The sequence below is a fragment of the Arvicola amphibius genome, chromosome 2 (assembly GCF_903992535.2).
Source record: "Arvicola amphibius chromosome 2, mArvAmp1.2, whole genome shotgun sequence".
NCBI lineage: Eukaryota > Metazoa > Chordata > Mammalia > Rodentia > Cricetidae > Arvicola > Arvicola amphibius.
The window spans coordinates 7,688,006-7,694,156 of NC_052048.2; positions in this window are offsets into that span (position 1 = coordinate 7,688,006).

A 6,151-nucleotide genomic window follows, 5' to 3' on the forward strand; every position below is an offset into this window, starting at 1 on the left:
TTTTAGAGTCAGCATGACTACACACCTCTTTAACTGTCCGTGAGAGCATTTCTGGAAAGATTTAACTGTGGAAGGAAAACCCATCCCAAATGTGGGCAGCCCCAACCCACAGAGTGGAGTCCCAGCCTGGATGAAAAGGGGACAGCGAGCAGAGTACCAGCATTCATCTCTCTCTGCTTCCTGACTCGGGACACACTGTGACCAGCTGCCTCCTGACCCTGCCTCCATGCCTTCCCTGTCATGGTGGGCTGTGCCTTTGAAATGCGAACTGAAGTCAACCCTTCCTGGAGCTGCCTTGTAGAAACTAATATGATCATATTAAACCCCCATACTCATTGGGATATTTAAGTTAGAGCCACATTTTCTCAACTGTTGAAAACTTGTGCCCATGTACAAAAGTTCAAGAGCGCTCTACTTCTTGGGATTTTGGCAAGGCGTCCTAGGACACAAGTGTGAGGTGTAGTATCCGCATTTCCCCTCCAGCTAAAGTGAGGTTTCCAAGCTTTACTTTTTGTCCATGGTTTTGTAAAACCAATAGATTTTCTGTGCACAGTGGCTCATGCCTTTAACCCCAGCACCCAGTAGACAGAGGCAGGGGATTTCTATAAGTTCCAGGCTAGCCTGGTCTATATAGTAAGTTCTAGGTCAGCCAAGGCTAAAAAAATGAGACCCTGTCAAACAAACAAGCAAACAAACAAACAAAACAAAACCCCTAGTACCTGAATAAGTCACCTATAAATAATTTTCTTTAAGGTTATAGGTATCTTACATTGACTAGCACTTGACTTCTTATGCTTAAATTCAGCAAGATTCCTTGCTGTTCCTATTACTGTGGGGAAGAGTCCTGTTCCAATCTTAAAGTAAGGATGTAGGTTATAGGTTATATAGTTTATAGAGTTATAGTCACTCGTGTATTTAAATACAATTTCCAGGGTTATAGAAGACCCCCGCCCCCTCAAAGACCAGGGAGTTTCTCTGGGATGGGGACATGAGGATTTAGGAATATAGAGGGAGGAGGGGCAAACAAGAAAGTCAAGTCTGGTGGTCAGCAGCAGACCAATGAGAAGAGAACTCAGATGAGTTCTCACTGAGGAGAACTCACCAGGCAAAGTCAGCTTTGCCAGTGTCAGTACCAGGAACCTCAGATCCCTGAATACTCAGAAGTCTCACCTACAACAGCGAGAAAATTCCAGAAAGCCATAGGACACAACATCAGGGTGTCAGAGTCTCTGCTAAACTAGGAATTGCCAACTTGCTTCTTTCTATGTATTGGAACTGTATATCTAATGCTTTGAAAAATGTAGAAAAGAAGCAAATACAATGCATTATTTCATTTTATATCTAATAAAATAATGTTATTTGTGTTATAAATGTTTCTAGAACTTTGGCCAAAACCACAAAAGACACATTGTAAATTTAAGAATTTTGGAATTTGTAGAATTTCCTTTCCCATGCTGTCTATTCTGTCCTCGGTACCAGGGAAGGGTGTCATTTTCTTCCATGGTGTGGACACTGGTATGCTGTCTTTGCTCCAATCAGGACACCCGTGTTTAAGCAAGAAACTCTAGTTAAACTCAGTGGATCTCACATGAAAAACAAATATAGAAATAGTAAAGGCCTTGCCAAGAAGAGTGCCACTGGGAGAGGGAGTGGGCTGTGAGGGGGGTTTGGGGTGAAAACATCTAATATTCATTATGTTCGTGCACAAAACTGTCAAACTATAAAAAGGTAAGGGGGGGGATGATTTTCACTGGGAAATTGTGTGTGAATTCTGGTTGTCAACTTGATTGGGTTAAGAAATCACAATGAGGCCACCTTTGCATGAGTCTGTGAATGTGCACCTGAAGCTGTTGAGTAAGGAGAGAAGAACACCCCAAATTCGCTGCATCATATCATGGTCTGGAGCTCTGAACTCCAGAGGCAAAGGGACTGGCACCCCCCTCCTCTGCTTTCTCTGTCTCCCATATCTGAGGAGGTGGGAAGACATGGCTCACAGGGACAGGACCCTCACACCACAAGCCCCAATAGATATTTCCTCCCCTAATTTGCTAATTTGCTTCTTGCCGTGATCTTGATCACAGCAATGGGATACAGTAACTCATTTTCAATATGTAAATGTTGTGACTCTTATCTCTTCTTTATAAATTAGCAAAAACCTAAACAAACTGTGACTATCCAGTCTCTTAGCACTAGAGGGAGCAACACGTAGGGGAAAGAACATGAAAATGCAAGCTTCACGCCTGTGGTAGATGCAGAACGTTACAAAATGGCAAGGAAGGAAATCCCACATCACCCACCTGGAGGTTCCCACAGCAGAGGAGACAGCCTGTGCCAGATGGAATCTGATGGGAAACGGAAGCCACTCTCACGCCTATGAAGGCGTCAGCATTGACCTTGATCTTGACTCTGACCATGGACTCCAACTGATGCTGTCAGTGGCCAAGAAACTCAATGTGATGGAAAGGAATCACTCGAAGGCTGAAAGCTAGGCAGTGTGCTTCAATGAGACTAGGTGACAAGGCTCAGTGAGCGGGGCTGGAACCCTAAGGAAGAAGGAGTGAAGTGAATTAATGCTAAGAGCCCAGACTGTGGAGCTAGAGAGACAGCTGGTAGCAAAGACAGCTCGCTGTTCTTACAGAGGGCTGCAGTTCAGTTCCCAGTTCCCACATCAGGAAGCTTGCAATCGCTTACCACTCCCACTCCAGGGCATAAGGCACTTTCTTTTGGCCTCTGTGGGTACCCCCCCCACACACATTATATATACAAACGTAGATACACAAACACAAACACATAAATAAAAATGAAAAACATCTAGAAAAGAAATTGGAAGAATGTAGGCTGTGATCTAAACACTGCCTCACTAGAAGTAAACTCGATACTAGCTACAGGGAAATAATGTTTATCTTGCATGATATGTAATTTTAAAGGTTGAGAGTTTAGTGGCTGAATAACTGTTTTCAGATTTAAGTAAAGTATGAAATGTCCTTACCAACTATGTGTCTTATGTACGGTTCTTGAGACAGGGTTCTATGTACTGGGTTGTAGGCGGAAGCTGCTTGTTTGTTTCCCAACTGCTCAGACCCAAATAATCACACAAAAACTGTATTAATTATAACACTGTTTGGTCAATAGCATAGCTGTCTTTTTAGCTAGCTCCTATATATTTAATTAACCCTTTTCTATTAATCTATGTATCACCACAAAGCTGTGGCATACTGGTAAGGTTCTGGCAAGGTTCTGGCATCTGTCTCCTTTGGTAGTTACATAGCATCTCCTTGACTCCTCTCTCTCTCTCTCTCTCTCTCTCTCTCTGTATGTGTGTCTCTGTCTCTCTCTTTCTGCTTGGATTTCCTGCCTGTCTTTGCTCTGCTAAGCCATTGATTGAAACAGCTTTATTCATTAACCATTGGCCATAAAGCATATTCACAGCATATCCCACATCACTGGGTACTGGGATTACAGGTGTATGCCACCATGTCCAGTCTATGGGGTGCTGAGAACTAAACCTAGGACTTCATGCATGCTGTGTAAGCTCTCTAGTAATGAAACTACTCATCTAGAGCCATGTATTATGCCCATTAAAACCAAGCTGTAAAAATAAGCAATTATAGGGGCTGGAGAGATGGGTCCACAGTTAAGAGCATTTGTGCCTCTTGCAAAGGATCCAGGTTCTGTTTTCAGCACCCACACTGAAGCTCCCAACGATCTCTGACAACAGAACCAGGGTATCCAACGTTCTCTTCTGACCTGCTCCGTGCCAGACATGTACATTGTACACACAGTCAGGAAAATAATCATACAATTCAATAAAATAAAAGTTAAACATAAGTAATCATAATCAAAATAAAGTCACTCTACGAATCAAATCTCAACATGACATTGAAGTTTTGCATCTTAGACTCAAGCAACGGTTCTTTATACACACATGTGTATGGTTGAACTTTCAGTTGGCATTTTAGCTTTTTCTATCTCATTCCGACTTGACTTTATAATCCTTGTCCTCCTGCCACATCATCTCTCTTGCCTTTACATGATCTTTTCTACTTGGACACATGCACCCCTGTTGCAGGAGACCTCTTGGGTTGTCTCTAAAGTATAGTAACAGCCTTCCTCCTCTGGGGCACCTCTCACAAATCTCATTCATTTGTTTTACTCTCTTATCAAATATTCCCTGATTCCCTGTTACTGCCTTTGGAGTAACAGATGGAGAAGATGATCACGGCAGACAAAGAAGTAGGAAAACAGAATAGCGGGAGACAAAGTAGAAGGGACGGTGGTGCTCCTATCAGTACCGAAAGGGCCTTGCTGAGTGATGGCAGCTGCCAGCTACAAGAACAGAGAATGAAACTGATCCTTAGCAGACACTTTTTGTACAAACATAGCGAAGAAGGGAATGTGAGGGTTGTGTTTCCCAGTCAACGAGACATGAAGTACCCAAGAGGAGAGGATCCAGGGAGAGGAAAACCAGGGAGCCATAGAAACATTCATATTATTTCCTTATAAATAAGCTTGGTATACACATAATTCTACCATTTATTAGAGATCAAAGTAAATTTACATATTAAAGAGGCAGTGATTGTTTATTGTCACATAAAGAATTAAATCCTGGATGGATATCTGATACCACAGAACATAGGATGTCTTCACTATTTTTAAGAATTGATCAATATTTTGATTTTATAGTTATCAATGCTGAGAACACTTCTCTGAATAACTATGTACTTTAAAATGGCCAAAGTATGTTTTGGGCCACTTCAGAAATTGTTGGACACTCTGTCAGAATCCCAAGCCAAAATTCATTTAACAATCTTTTTATGAAACTCAAGTCAGCAACTCAAAGAGATGATTTTCAAACCAAGCATTTGGATGGGATAAAATTTAAAGATACATGGTCTTAATACTTACAAGGAATGGCATAGGGAAGAGTATGTAGACATCTTTTGCTATAATTAATCCATTAATTAAACATTAATCTGTTTCTATGAGAGCAAAAACTTTGTACATACATCGAAAACACTGCAGTTTATAACACATGTAGTCTTTTATCTGAGCCCAACTGTGTCAAGCTATGTTCATTGGCGTTGCCTGATGGAACAGCATAACCAAGGTGTATGTTCAAAACACAGGGTGCAGAGATGTCCCCGGATGCAACATGGGCAAGTTCTGTTGGCATTTGTTGTGTGTTTGATATTGGGTTAACGTTTGTTCCTGAAAGAGATGGGATTGCAGATGGTTGTGAGCCAGCTTGTGGGTGTCAGGAATCAAACCCACTTTCTCTAGAAGAGTTACCAGTGCTCGTAACTGCAGAGCCATCTCTCAAGTTCAGCTTGTTCATTTTTTTGTTGTTGTTCAAATTGTTTCTCAAGTGCTTTTCTTCAGAAGCCAATTTCTTTCCTAAGTGAGAATATTTCTGTAGCTATTTAATGATACCTTTGGTTTATTTCTTTTCGGAAGTAGTACTTTTAGCTCATGCTGGTATTTATTTCACATTATATGATTTCTTTCTCTTGTTTCTGTTTTAATCTTAACCTATAGGAAGTACAGGCTGAAGGAACCCATCCTCACAGATATGTGTGTTTCGATACTTCGCTATGTGTATTAATTACTAATATTTCACTTTCTCGTACACTCTTCAGTCACCAGCATGTCATTTTTAAACCTTCTCAAAGGCATCAGAAGCTCTCTGCAGTTACAGCTGGAGAAATGATAGCCTACCGAGACACTTTCTCTCTCTTTTCAGGGGTATTTTCTTTCCATCACTTAGCTTTGAGTGATACTGGGTCGACAGTCAGGAGTCTCCTCTTTCCCTTGCCCTTCTGCTCCCTGCCAACCACACACAGGTCTCCTGGTTGATAGGAGTCCATGGTCACAGGAGCCTCTGCCTTCTCCACCCGCCACCGACCCTGCAGTTTGCTGTCAGCATCCTCTACCCCAAACACCTTAGTGGACAAAACCTTAGAGGGCTCAAAACGTTGGGGGACACCAACGTTTTGAGCCCTCTGTCGTTCATTATTTCTGATCTAATTTCTAATGGATTAGTAATTTTCTTAGTCTACACTTGAAGCTCGGGCTTTGACGTTCACCTGTTCTCTAAAGTCTTATCTACTCCTCCTCAAGTCTTCCCCAAGCTCCTGCTGAGCTCAGTCTGCTT